The sequence below is a fragment of the Acanthochromis polyacanthus genome, chromosome 17, assembly GCF_021347895.1.
Source record: "Acanthochromis polyacanthus isolate Apoly-LR-REF ecotype Palm Island chromosome 17, KAUST_Apoly_ChrSc, whole genome shotgun sequence".
NCBI classification, from domain to species: Eukaryota; Metazoa; Chordata; class Actinopteri; family Pomacentridae; genus Acanthochromis; species Acanthochromis polyacanthus.
The window spans coordinates 17,542,489-17,558,052 of NC_067129.1; positions in this window are offsets into that span (position 1 = coordinate 17,542,489).

Below are 15,564 nucleotides of genomic sequence, written 5' to 3' on the forward strand. Positions count from 1 at the left end.
CACACTGAACATGGACAACAGAAAGCGAAGGAGAGAATTGTCCCAGGACATCCGAAAAAAAATTATAGACAAACATCTTAAAGGTAAAGGCTATAAGACCATCTCTAAACAGCTTGAAGTTCCTGTGACAACAGTGGCTCATATTATTCAGAAGTTCAAGACCCACGGGACAGTAGCCAACCTCCCTGGACGTGGCCGCAAGAGGAAAATTGATGACAAATTGAAGAGACGGATCGTTGGAATTGTATCCAAAGAGCCCAGAGCAACCTCCAAAGAAATTAAAGGTGAACTCCAAGGCCAAGGTACATCAGTGTCAGATCGCACCATTCGTCGTTGTTTGAGCCAAAGTGGACTTCATGGGAGACGACCAAGGAGGACACCACTGCTGAAAAAAACTCATAAAAAAGCCAGACTGGAATTTGCAAAAATGCATGTTGACAAGCCACAAAGCTTCTGGGAGAATGTCCTTTGGACAGATGAGACCAAACTGGAGCTTTTTGGTAAGGCACATCAACTCTATGTTCATAGACTCAAAAACCAAGCATACGAAGAAAAGAACACTGTCCCTACGGTGAAACATGGAGGAGGCTCAGTAATGTTTTGGGGCTGCTTTGCTGCATCTGGCACAGGGTGTCTTGAAAGTGTGCAAGGTACGATGAAATCTGAAGACTATCAAGGCATTCTGGAGAGAAATGTGCTGCCTAGTGTCAGAAAGCTTGGTCTCAGTCGCAGGTCATGGGTCTTCCAACAGGACAACGATCCAAAACGCACAGCCAAAAACACCCAAGAATGGCTGAGAGAAAAGCGTTGGACTATTCTAAAGTGGCCTTCTATGAGCCCAGATCTGAATCCCATTGAACATATGTGGAAGGAGCTGAAACATGCCATTTGGAGAAGACACCCATCAAACCTGAGACAACTGGAGCTGTTTGCTCATGAGGAGTGGGCCAAAATACCTGTTGACAGCTGCAGAACGCTCATTGACAAATACAGAAATCGTTTAATTGCAGTGATTGCCTCAAAAGGTTGTGCAACAAAATATTAAGTTATGGGTACCATCATTTTTGTCCAGCCCTATTTCATTAGTTTGTTTTTTTAAATAATTATGTTAATCAACAATTCAAAAGTGATGGCTGATTTTGATTATTTAATTTTCAATAAATTTGTATTTATTGTTACTTTTGTGAGTTTCAAGTGATTTCAGTGAGAATTGTGGGTTTTTCCTTCTTTAACTGAGGGGTACCAACAATTTTGTCCACGTGTGTACATGATAGCACCCAGTTATATTCAATTCAATTCAGATTTATTGCACCAATTCACGACATATGTCATCTCATAGCACTTCACATAGTAAAAATTTTAAACAGAGAACAAAGAACCCAGCAATCCAAAGTTGTCTTTGGATTCCTTCCAAGTAAGCAGTCAGCAACAGTGAGAAAGAACTAAATAAATAAAACTTTAACGGGGAGGGAAAAAAACTCCACAGAACTAGACACAGGGAAGGCAGTCATCTGCCTCGATTGGTTGTGGTGAGAGCTTTATCAAAAGAGGAAAGTTTTAAGCCTAATCTTAAAAGCAGAGAGGGTGTCTGCCTCCTGAACCCAAACTGGGAGCTGATTCCACAACACAAGAGCCTGAAAATTGAAGACTCTGCCTCCCATTCTACTTCTGGAAACTCCAAGAGCCACAAGTAAAACTGCAGCCTGAGAGCGAAGGGCTTTGTCAGGATGATATGGTAAAATAAAATCTGTAAGATAAGATGGGGCTTGGTCATTAAGAGTTTTTTATGTTAGAAGCATAATTTAAAATTCCATGCTGGATTTACAGGGAGCCAATGAAGAGAAGCTAAAATGGAAGAAATACAATCTGTCTTACTGGTTTCTGTCAGAACTCTGACTGCAGCATTTTGCATCAGCTAGAGGTTTATAAGAGAATTACTGGGACCTCCTGATTTTAAGGAATTACAATAGTCCTCTCTTACAACACATGCATTAGTTTTTCAGCATCAGTATATGTCCTGCTAAGCCTGGTGCCATGGATGCTTTCTGTATTATGCCCTGCCTTGCTGATATTACAAACCTGATGCCCAAATATTTCTTGCAGCGGAATAACTGAAAATCAGAGGTAATTATAGCTGCCCCCTGTGGCCCCAGCTCTGGCATAATTACAATCTCTCCTCTGGTCCGGGAGGCTTTTCTAATAACGTTTGTATGTGGCCACAATCTGAATGTTATTTTTGATTTGTCCAGTGATGCTCAGGTGACAAGGCAGTCCTGCTTTGTCCAACAGAGACCGCTAACTACCATCCAGTCACTTCTATCCTCTGCAAGTTTTGAAAAGGTCATACTTCTGTGTCTTCACCTAATGCACTCTGGTGCCAGCAGGTGAAACATCCGGAGACAGCAGCTGATACAAACACTGTTGGCAGGCTTTTAACACGTACTAAGAGGAGTGACCACATCACACCAATCCTTGCTGCCCTTCATTGTCTGCCTGTGAGTGTTAAAATTGATTTTAAGACTTTTTTTTGTTTCTTTATTAAAGCCTTAAATGCTCTGGCTGTCTCCTATAGCTCAAAATACAGGAAGAATACAATTTCAGACATGTAAACTCATTATCATCTTTTAAATCTCTTAATTAAAACTCACTTTCATCAACTTTTCTTAACAAATTGTAAAAAAATTTCACTTATTTTATCTTGTCTATGCCTTGAATTCTGGTTTTTGAACTCTGTGTTTATATTGTAAAGCATTTTGTTGCTTTTTTAAAATTCTATCCGTTCACTTGGCAACTCTTCATCACTTACTTTTAACAATTTCAATTACTTATCCATTATGCTGCTTTTATGTACTGACTTGTTATTATTTCAATCATTTATCCTCAAACTTCAACTTCTATGCTCACTTGCTAATGTTTTCACAGATGTGGTAATAAACTGAAGAGAGGCATCATCTAATTTATAGTTATATTTGACTGATTTTTGCAAACTAAACAGAAATATGTGTAAAGTAGCCCATATACAAAAGATAACACAATTTCAGCTTTTTAAAGTTAGTTCAGTTTGTTGGTCTTTTTATGTTGGCTGCTCCTTTGCAGTTGCACAATTACCACCTGGGGTGATTTCTTTTGACTGGGAATCACTCAGAGATCCAGACAAGATGAAGCATTAATCAGTGCTTTGTGAGAGACAGTAGACCATCTGCAGATCCTCTCAGCCACAGGGATAGATTTTAAGGGAGAAGCAGAGGATTCGACACCCTCGATATTCAGAAAAGCTTCATGTAGCCACCCTGATGAAAACATGAGAGACGCAGAAGACTTTTAGTTTGAAAAACAGCTGTAGTGATACTCAGAGACACAACAATGCCTCTGATGAGGGCAGGTTTGTGATAGATTTGACCATGTTTTTATCAGTTATTGCCAAAATATGTTGTATTCTTATTTTCACTCAGCTTTACAGTTGAGATGGAACAGATTTTTTTCAAAAGTCATCTGAGCTATTAAAGTCTAAAGGTTTCTAAATGAATTAATTTACATGAATAGGTGTGTATTTAAAGCTGTTTCTTCCCCAAACAAAGGACACAAAAGAGGACAAAAGAGAAATCCCTGCCTATATGTGTGTGTTGACTCAGTAGAATAATAAAATTGAGAAAAAGATCCACAGGTGAATAAATATTTGAAAGCAACACAGAAAGTCTGACAGCCTCACTGCATTATATTCCTTTATTTTGTTGTTAAATGTCACCTGGTGGCCGAATTTATGTTTTCCTTTATAGAAACAAAGACATTTTCGCCATAAACTGATGCAGAAAAATGCACAAAACGGTGCATAATGGAGCCCCACACCCACACCTAATGTAACCCCCCCCCCCCCAGTGTTCAAATGAACTCTGTGCCAATGCTGTCTGTTCATACAGGATCTCAACCAGATGGAGCAGATTATAGCAAATCTGCAATCACTGATCAACAGAGTGATCCCATAGAGCAACAACATCTGTTTTGTACCTTCAACAACTGGTTTTTGTCCACACTGAGGCAGTTTACATAAGCTGCATACACAGCGTTGCCATATTATCGCCTGCTTCCGATGTGAAAGGTTAGCAAGCAGCTGCCTCTGAGTACATCCAGCAGATATGGAACGACAACATTCAATTTCATGTGTACCTAATGAATGTTCACTTTCATTTGGGTCAGTTTTGCTCTCTACAAGCGCTTGTGGGATACATTTTAAATGTTAGGAATCTTTTATAGCAGACAGAATGTCAATGGGATCACATATAAAGTAGAAGTTGCTACTGCATTTTTGGGGGAATTTTAGTATTTGTAGATACCAATTAACAATCAATGAATGGTAAAGTGAAATCAAGTCATATCTCTAAGAACTGATGGATAACAGTGATAGATCTATGCTGGAATGTATTTACAAATCCATGGCTACAGACCTCTGAATCTCTGCCTACAATTAAAAAAAAGAAAATTCAGTTTGATTGTCAGGTTAGTACATGGTGCACATAGCTTTACACGGCTGATGGCTCGGTGTGAGAAACGCTGTCTGAGTTACAAAGCAGACCAATCTGGGTAAGTGTGTTAGCCATCTGATGGTTAAGCAGAGGTTGCTGGTCTATTTTTGTTGGCTGTGTTGTCAGTGTTTGGGGGATTCCCTGCAGTCCGGTCAAACTGTGTCGAGATGTTATTTTTAATTTAAATTACTTTCCTAAAGCCATGCCGGTTGTTAAACCTACAAACAGAAAACATAACAGTCACAGAGAAAATGTCACTGAAGATGAAGTGCATTAATCCATTTCACAGTCAGTGTCCCTTCAGTGTTTTGGTGCTGAACAACTGGGAGAGGGATGGGACTCCTAATAGGAGCTGCAGCTGAATGCCACAGGAGCCTGTGGTGGAGACAGTGTTCAGATCCTCTGTAGAGTATTTAGAAAACCTCTGTTGTTACCAACACAAGCAGGTGGCTGTTAATTGAACTGCAGTCAGCACCCTGGTGCTCAGACTCTATGGTAGGAGTGATTTGTTGTTTCTTTATTGATATTTGTGAACTCCAGTTCTAAGACGACATTAGCTGCTGTTGGTGCCAAATGGAACAGGCAGAGATGCACAGAGGCAAGGAAATGGAGAATGAGAAAAATGTCACGTCTTCATTTTTCCCAGAAAATTCACTTTGAGTCTGCTACACTGGAGTCAGTGCACAGGCTGTTACACTTGGGGAAGGCCCCGTTTATTAAGTTGCTTCACAGACCATTCACATGTTGGCCCTCAAAATTCAGATTTAAATTCAGAAAACTTTATTTGTCCCCAGGGAGCAAATAAAAAGGCACGCAGAGCAGTCAGTGCAACAATGACGTAATAAGAAATTGGGATAAATATATGTTCAAATCTAGAGCAAGTAATAAAAAGAATGAAAATAAAACAGAGAGCAGTAAGACAAAAAAAACACAGCTTAATAACACACTAGTATATCATACATACTGCAAATATGAATAAAAGCAGATGTATTATGGCAATGAGGTAGATACAAGAATATATCATGGTAGATATAAACTGAGGAGTGCAAAATGGCAGAGTTCACTGAGGTGTGATTAAATGTAATTAAATTAAATGTGATTAATACATGCTGATTGATTCAAATTGTAGCATACATTACTTTTAACCAGAAGTCTCAATACCATGCTGTATAAGTACGTTGATACAAATTAAGTAAGTAAAAATGTGTAAAAATAATTATGAAAAAGCACTTTAAGTCAGAACAATGCCCCCTGTAACCTATACTGGAATGCATTGTCTATTTCATATCCTATCATTGCATTATTATTACCCAAGTATTCTTTGTGAAAACAGGATTTTACTGGTGTAGCTGTATGAGGTGGACCTCATATTGCGCTATTTAGTATTGGACAATTTATTGATTGATTGATTATTATCCCAATGCTTGTATGTCCAATCAGCAGTTCAAACCTCAAAATGATCACAATAGGTTAAAATGTAATTGAAAGCAGCACATTTTTACTTTTGTGAAACTGTAACTACTAAATGCGTTTACATTCATATTACTGATATTTTTAGCAAATTAGTTTTCCATCTGTTGACTGACTGATCAGGTGACTAATCATTTCAGCTGTATTTGCATAATTACTGTTCCATAAATAGCAAAAAAAAATCATATTTTTTAAGGTTTTCAGATGTTTGTGTGCAAAAATCTTAATTTTCAAAGTACATAAAGCTGTCAGGGGCTGCACAGTGGATCAGTGGTTAGCACTATTGTTGTTGTTGTTGTTGTGTTGTTGGTGATTAATGTGATTAATGTGTCTCTATGTGTGGCCTTGTGATAGACTGGCGACCTGTCCAGACTGTCGCCTGTCTTCACCCGAAGTCAGCTGGGATGAAATCAAGCTCTCCTGTGGCCCTAATGAGGATTAGGAGGTGTATAGGTAACAGATGGATGGATAAAGCTGTCAGATAAATATAATGAAAGTGAATATGGTAAAAAGAACATTACGTTCTTCTGGAATGCGGTGGAGTTCAGTTGAAGGTCTTAAAAAATGAAAGAACTCCAGTGAAATGTACAAGTATCTCAAATTTGCACTTAAGTAAGCTCCTGAGTAAATGTGTTTCCTCTGACTGGTTCTGGAAGCTGCCAGGCTGCTCTGGACTGAGGTTTTGGCTCCATCTTGAGCCAGAAGCTCAGAACCCAAAAACACCACATGAGTGTTTCTGGACCAGAAGCTGCAGGAAGAAGTCCAAGAAGGTTAGTAGTCTGGCCCTCACAGCGAACACTTCTCCCATTAAAACTATCGGACCTGTTTTTCAGCCTGGTAGCATTTCTATACTTGTATAAGTAACCACAGTAAAACATACATATGTGTTCTGCAAGTGTTTGCTGCTTTCTTCTCAGAGTGTGGCTTTCTCATTAGTAAATCTGCCTGTAAAAACCATTGATTTTTTTTCATGAGTAATTGCTCAAATTTTTTTCAAAACAGTAACTACCTTAAAAAAATTTTTTAAAGCTAAATCCGCCCTCACCAATAAGCCACAGTAGACTTGTGGATGTCTGTGGATTACTGGATTTAGGCTTCCCACTAGTGGCAGTAGTAGGTGACTGCAGCTCATCGTGTATTTTTTACATCCTTGTTAGTCACAATGCAAAGGCATGGCATAAAACCCCAGAATAGAAGCAGTAGAGGCCTAGGATTGCTCACATTTCAGTAATAATAAGGACCGTCGAAGCTGTTGACATTACTCTGCATTTACTCCTGGTTTTATTTTATTCCAAAGCAGCTGATAAATGCAGGTGGAATGAGGAGGAATAACAATGTTTCAAACTGTAAGGTGCTGGCAAAATGGTTGAGACACTTGTGAGGAAAAAAAGAATGCAATGATTTTTTGTTTATCAGTTGACTTGGTAGCTAAATGCAGTAAAAAGGAACAAAATCTAACCTAAATCAAACCGATGCTGGATGTGCAGTGTCTTAAAGGTAACAACAATGCTCCTCATGCACAATTCAATAGCACCTGTTTGATGCTAAATTCTATTTTTTTTTCTGTTTCTAGAAGGACTGGTTGTAAATCAAACATACAGTATTTGATTCTGACATACACTTATGTTGAAGATATCAAATAACCTTATAAAGCAAATGTTTTTCCACCTAAATTACCCAAAACCTTTGCATGATACTACGAGTGAGAAATGAATGAAATGTGACTGTCCCTCTTTGCGGTAATGTGAACGTAATGACTGGCTTTTCAACCTTTACTTCTACAAATTATAAAATCATCATCCAGGCTGGTGTATTCACTGCTGCATCACTGAAAATCTGCTGGTTTAACATCACAATCTCAGCTGTAATTGCTGAAAAAAGCACAATTGCTTTTTAAAAATCCATTCAGGTCGACCTATAATTTCTTCAAGGTCACTGATCCCAGTCAGTTGTGTTGACTGTTACAGCGATGAGGGCTGACACCGTCATTTATTTAGCTCATTTGACACAGATCACTATGTGGGAATCCAGGGGCATTTTAAATGGTGTATTAGTGCAAATGAAGACTGACAGATTTTAAATTGTCCACAAGATGGCAACATATGAGAGACAGAGGCAGCAACAGATGGTCGCATTAGACGCCTAACAGCAGTATTGACTTACAAATGACTCACTCAGGCAGAATCCGAAATTCTTGCAGGTATTTATTTGCTGTGCATGCAGTCATGTGGGGGAGGAAAACATCCTCACTAACAATTCTGATATATTTATTGGTAAATGTACAAGAAAAGGTTGAATACTGTAATTCTACCTGCACCTCAATTTAAACAGCCACATCCTCAATGATTGCAGGCTGGATGGATAATTCATTACATGCAGTCAGGTGACCTCAGTAGAATGATGTCACAGTCTGGTCGCAGCAGGTTTTAGTGCAGCGAACACATCAGAGCAGTGTTTTAGCGATATTCCTACATTTACTAGGCATCCAGAACATCCCACAGGAACTGAGGGGTGTGAAAGTAATCAGCGATGCTACAAATACGTTAATAAGAAGAGATCAATTTAATGACTGCTGACCTTTTGGCCTTTGGGTGCAACTGAAGCGGCTATAATAAATCAAAGTAAACTACCAGAGCATCCACGGAGCACAGTGTGGCACGGAGGCATTAACACCTAATGCATAAATTTCACTGTACACCACCTTACTGACACGTTTTCAATAGGAAACAGCTTTCTGTTGTCAAGAAGCTGTTGGGGCATCTGTTGGACGGATGCTGCCCGTGAAGAACCTCCTGGAGCCTTTTGTGTAACAGAATGCAGTCAATCCTGCCCGTACGGCTGCGATACAGCAAGGTCATTATTTAACTGCGCTTCACGCTGAAAACAAGAAAAGTGATCAGTTGATGCATTTGTAAGTTTTACTTCTCTTCTGATTTGTTGTGTGAAAAACCAGCAGGATTATCCCTGCTAACAGAGCTGGTGCAGCACCTCTCACTGAGCATCATCCCATTTTTAATAAATTTACTGCGAGCTAAAAAAAATCCACAAGTGTCTGCCAAAAAGATCTCTCAGCATGATCACAATCATGAAAACGTCCTTGACATCCATGGATACGCAGGAGCAGCAACAGTTACCATAGCAACAAAAACAACCCCTGTGAGGTTGCTTTTTAGTCTCTAAGCAGAAATCTAATGTTTTTACGGCCCTTAAAACACACATCTGATAATCCTGGAGGATGTCTTCCTGTTTTCATGAAAGTTACCCGCTTTTCTGTAGCAAACTTGGCACAAGAAAGCCCTGATTTGAAAACAGTTAACGAACATCACCTGATATTGTTTAATGGGTAGCACTTGTCTCCTGTTTCAGACAACAGATTTGCTATTTGTGAACAGCTATTTAATAATTAAGTTGGAACAAAAACTTCCATGAATAATGAGTACACTGCAAACTGCACCGAGGCCACAGGAATTTAGATGTACAATATTGCAATGTGTGTGCTTTAAATAAAACATTACAACTCCTGTAGCTTTATAAGAAAGATCACCACAGTGAAACTAATGGACTGTATCAGACAAAGAAAAGAAAAACCTCCTTTAGATCATTTCTAATGCCGAATGAAGATAAAACTGAAATTCTTCTAGTTGGCCCAAAAAATAATAGACATCCTGTCCTTGCTAAAATGGGACATCTGGCCTCTCAGACACAACCATAAGTGAGAAACTCAGTGTCATTGTTGGACCTTCATTTTACAATCTATTTGAATTCTTTTCCCAAATCAGCCTTTTGTCATTTCTGCAATATAGTAAAGGTGAGACCTCTACTGAGCCAACAAGATGCTGCAAAGCTTTTGTTTCTAGTGGCTCCACCAGTTTACCCAAAGCAAAACGATTCAGAGTGTTGGTGCTGCCGAGTTTTTACAGAAACTAAAATGAACTCAATTAATCATTTAACTGCAGAACCTACATGGGCTCGGTGTTTCTTTTACAACTGAATTTCTTCTTTTAGTCTTAAAGGCTCTAAATGGCCTCACCCCCTCTTATATCACAGACTCCCCGTCGCTCTATGATCCTCCATGAATCCTAAAATCCTCCACAGCTGCTCTTTTTACTATTCCCAAGGTCGCAACAAAAATCTTTGGGGATGCTTGCTTTAGTTTTTATGCCCCACAACTATGGATGGCTCTGTCTTTAAGTGTGAGGCTTGCAGACCCAGTGAACGGTTTTAACAGAAAGCTCAAAACATATCTGTTTAATTTGGCCTATAACTAACAGCTGCTTGTTTCAGTTTATCTGAAGAAATTGTGTTAATGCTGTTTTATTAGTAAAACTCACTTTCTTCTGTCCTCTTTGTGTGTATGCCTATGCTATTTTGGTTTTTTCTTTTGACAGTTTGCTGCTGAATTGTGAAGCACATTAACCTGCATTTTGAACATAAATGGCTTTTATTTTGTTGAATTTACTGTCAATTTCCTTCTACTTTCCCAAGTGACACCCATTTTATCCTACAAAGGGCTATTTTTAGACATATGTATTGTTATACTGAGCAAGTTATTTGTGGACAGAAATATTTCTTAGTGCAAAGAAGCTACATTTTCACACATTTCTACTGTGGCTGAGTATTCCATCCATTCCTCTATCGTCTATACCAGCTTCATCCTGTAGAGAGTCTCCTGGAGTCTGTCCCAGGTGATACTGAGGCCTTGGACAGGCCATCAGTCCATAGCAGCACAAACACAAAGAGTCAGACAACCGTGCACACTCATACTGAAACCTACGGACAATTTAGCCAGTTAATCTATAATGCATGTGTTGGGAGTGTAGGAGGAAGCTGGAACAAACCCACGCAGGCAACATGCAAACTCCATGCATGAGGTGATAAGGCTAACCAACCAGTCGTCCAACCTCCATTCCACAAGAGCAATAAAAAAAAAAAGAGATTTTTTTAAGGTTATCTGAGGATTTTCTGTCTTCCTTTGAGCTGATTTAGTTGCCTGTATTTTCCTTTTAAATATGTGCAATTACGGCTGATGTACTGGTTCATGAATCACGTGTTGTCATCCTGAAAGTTTTGCAGTTCAAGTTATAGCTTCATGAATTGTCTTTTCCATTGCTTTTTTCCATAAAGGTCAAAGGTCAGAGTCAGTTTAACATCACAATAGCTGCAAGAATTTGTTGCCCGGGAGAGCTGGCAGTAAATGCAGGAAAACTACATCCCTGCAAAAGTGTTTGAACACAGTTAAAAGATAGAAAGCCATGAAGTCATGTGCACAAAATGTGGCCTTTGGATCCTGTTTTCTCATCCCACACAACTGAAAATGCGAAACGTGAAGCTTACAGAAAGCTGACTCGTACGTATGGCAGCAGTCACTGAGCAGGCGCTTGCATTCTTATCACTTGTGTATCTGATTGAGAGACAACAAAACCGCTTGTTCATAACATTGTTTCATCAACTTTGATGTAATGAGCAGCCCAACAAAATGCATCAAAGTGCTGGCGTCCACAGCCGGAGGGCACAGACCGAGCACGAATCACAGAAGACAAAGTATCTACTTTACACAACGTAGCTCACAAAATGTTTGGCTTCTTGCTGCAACAATTACTCTCATGTTACATCAGAAAACGGCAGCCCCTGTGTTCTGAGAGTAACTGGATGCTCATGGTGTCCCTAAAACGTGGAAAAATCTCCCACATGAGGAACGCGATAACCTGCTGTTGAGGGAAGTAACTGGATAAGGGTGGAATATTGCTTCATTACTCAAAGTGTATCCTTTATCTGCGTTTTTCATCTCCTCTTTCAAATTAGCAATTAGTCTTCTTATTAACATAATTTATTGAATGCAATTCTGACTGCCGATCTGTTCCTGCTGTTATTGTTAGGCGGGTCTCCACTTTCTTTTATTTTACAGATCTTACCTGTGTTGATGAAGCCTGAGCCTCCAGTTTGTGGTGATTAGCAGCACCGTTGGACAGAACAACTGAAACATGGACTGCGATTTGTGGCTGGAACCTCTGCTGTGGACCAGTCCCCTCCCGTGGGTGGGTGTTTATGGCATTGCTGTGTCATCCCACTGTTCTGAAACTCAAAATAAAGAAAATCATGAATATTAATATGAAAAAAATCAAAGGGGAATTAAAAGGGACCCACTGCTTCTCCTTGTCAGCTGTTGTCCTCCTTCACCTTGCTGCTGGTGACAAGGTCTCGGGACACCTGTATCTCCAGCATCCCACCTGTTTATAGTTTGTTTACTTTTATGTTTTCTTCAGCATTAATACTGCTGATGTGGACTGTTTCGGGGTCTCTGTGAATTCAACTAACACGCACCTCTAAAAACACATCAAAAACTTCCAAAAAAAGAGAGAAAAATGTAGTAGATTCCCTATCCAAGCAACCTTGTTGTCACTAGTAACGGTAAGAGGAAATCATTTCGAAGAAGAAGCATCGATGAACGTCTGTGATGTGCAGCTGAAGGCTCAGAGAAAGCTAGTGTGCAGACCTGGGGTTGATTTTTAATGCATAATCTCCCAGCATGTCACAGCTTTCATACAGGTCTAAACTTAGTATCACTGCTTCCAGTTTTTTCCTTCAATCATGGAAGCACACACACGACTTCATTAAAGCCCCCCAATACAACTGCTTTGATAGAAAATCTACTTTTATTATGCCAGTGATGTTCATGTTTATATTTATTTTGTCATGCTCTCACACAGGTGTTATTTCACGTGTCTGTTTTAGCACTGAGGTCAGTCTGTTAGTATAGTATAAAACAATACCTCTGTTATCTATGAGGGATAATACATGATTGGATTTGCATATTTCTGACACATCAACGAAAACTGAACATTACAAATGTCACAAAGGTCGAATTTATGGTGGATTTGTTGTAATTAATTGAATATGTTGTGCATCAGTTCCTAATAAAGTTACTGCTAAGTGTATATGTATGTATATTATCAACAGTCAAAGTGGACATATGATACAGAATCTAGTTTTTCATTGATTTATGTGCTTTAAATGTGTCTATAGACCCCACAAAATATGAGAAAAGCCTTGTTTCTGTCCTTGTGAAACCAGGTGGTCCACCAACAATGACAGCAAATCATGGTGATGGAGCTGCCAGTTTACACAACAAAGGATGTGAATCTGCCAAGTCAGGAGTGACTCAAGATGTTAAGGATTGCCAAATTTTCTGGCGAATGATCTAATCACCACGTTATTGGTGTTTGATGAGTGGTGTCACAAACATCTATTTGCAGATGGCTTCCTTTACTCCTCTCCCACCATAGTTGACATCTTGAGTCACTCCTGATATGGCAGATTCACATCCTTTGTCGTGTAAACTGGCAGCTCCATCATTGTTGGTGGACCTTCTGGTTTAACAACAATTCACACCTTGTAAGATGTGAGTCCTGGTTCATTACTAGACCTCTAGCCATGTGAGATAGACTTACTATATATTCTGTAACTACCCATGAGTCAGTTGGAACTCAAGAGGCCTCTTGGATGAAAGTGAAATATCTTCAAGAACCTTTAAGAGAAGTCCAGAAGTCTAACCCTAACCCTCTACACAGACATATTACAGACTGGCACATCAATCATTTGACATTTATAATAAATGGTCAGGTTTTCTGTCTAGATTTAACAGAAAAGCACATGTCTGTGTTAATGGGAGCGGTTCTCGGTTTCAGAGAAGCTGTTGGACGAACACTGTGGTTTTAGCGAGTTGTTCAAAAGAAGAAGCTCCACAGGTGACAGTGCAAACCTTTCCACCAGTGTCAGCATGTGCTTCTAAACTGAGTCCTCTCTGCAGGAGCTGAGGTCTCCAGTGTGCTGCTGCTTCTCATGTTGTTAGGGTGTTTCCCCTCCTCTGGTGCTCTCTGTCCTCCAGATCTCAGCCTAATCTCTTTTATTTCCCTCCAAGGTTTGCTGTAATCATCCCTTCAGGTCTCCATTCCACCATTATTGTAGGTATCCATCCACCAGTAAGAGCTAAATGAATTTTTATCAAAATGAAAGCAATATGTTTTGCTTTGCTTGCAGTGCAGCTCTGGAGATGGTAATACTGTTCTGTCAGGCTGCAGTCCAACGCCTCCAGAGTCAAAGACGAGTGGATGCTGTTGGATGCAGACGCTGACAGACTTTCATGATTAATCCTAATGATGCTGGTGATCATCTGACAGGTCAGCCAATGACTGAATACCTCACATGTTGTGGAAAAAAAACGCAATGACTCTTTCGACCTTAAACAACACAAGAAACACTTTACTGCTTTCTGCAGTCAGAAGAGAGCTGAGTTTGTTCAGCATCTCCCTCAAAGACAAGTACAAGAGTGGCAGATTATTTTTAGTTTGAAAGTGAACACAACATTTTTTTCCACTGGCTTTTTTCAAACTGTTCGATAACTTTAACTGATGGAATTCTTCTGGACCATATCAGAAACTCTAAGTTTGCATTTCACTTGTTGAGAAAAATGAGCTCCTGCAGACTGGAACCCTATTTCATCGTGAGGATCTGAGGTCTCTATTTTTGACCCCACTTATATAACAAACACACATGGGCTAAGCTAGAAGCAGTGGTCAGCTTTAACCTGAAAAGACACAAGAGTTTCATAAACATATCAGTAACTGATTAGGAATAGTTAATTGACATATTAATAATCTATAATACAGCTATGTTTGCTTCCATACACCTTTAGCTGTACAGCATGACAGCTAACAGAATGAAAATGCTAAATGTAAGCATGATGATCTGTTTGCATTCAGTAGCTACACTCAACAAAAATACAAACGCAACACTTTTGTTTTGCTCCCATTTTTTATGAGATGAACTCAAAGATCGAAAACTTTTTCCGCATACAAAATATCACCATTTCTCTCAAATATTGTTCACAAATCTGTCTAAATCTGTGATAGTGAGCACTTCTCCTTTGCTGAGATAATCCATCCCACCTCACAGGTGTGTCATATCAAGATGCTGATTAGACACCATGATTAGTGCACAGGTGTGCCTTAGACTGTCCACAATAAAAGACCACTCTGAAAGGTGCAGTTTTTTTTTGTTTGTTTTTTTTTGGTGGGGTGGGGGTGGGTGGGGGTGGGTGGGGTGGGGTGGGGGTGGGGGGGTCCACTCCTGTTCAATAGCTGTGCGAAGTTGCTGGATATTGGTGGGAACTGGTACACGCTGTCGTATACGCCGGTCCAGAGCATCCCAAACATGCTCAATGGGTGACATGTCCGGTGAGTATGCTGGCCATGCAAGAACTGGGACGTTTTCAGCTTCCAAGAATTGTGTACAGATCCTTGCAACATTGGGCCGTGCATGATCCTGCTGCAACATGAGGTGATGTTCTTGGATGTATGGCACAACAATGGGCCTCAGGATCTCGTCACGGTATCTCTGTGCATTCAAAATGCCATCAATAAAATGCACCTGTGTTCTTGGTCCATAACAGACGCCTGCCCATGTATGTGGAAAAAGTTTTCGATCTTTGAGTTCATCTCATAAAAAATGGGAGCAAAACAAAAGTGTTGCGTTAATATTTTTGAGTGTACAAACATGCATGTTGGTGTTTTATCTG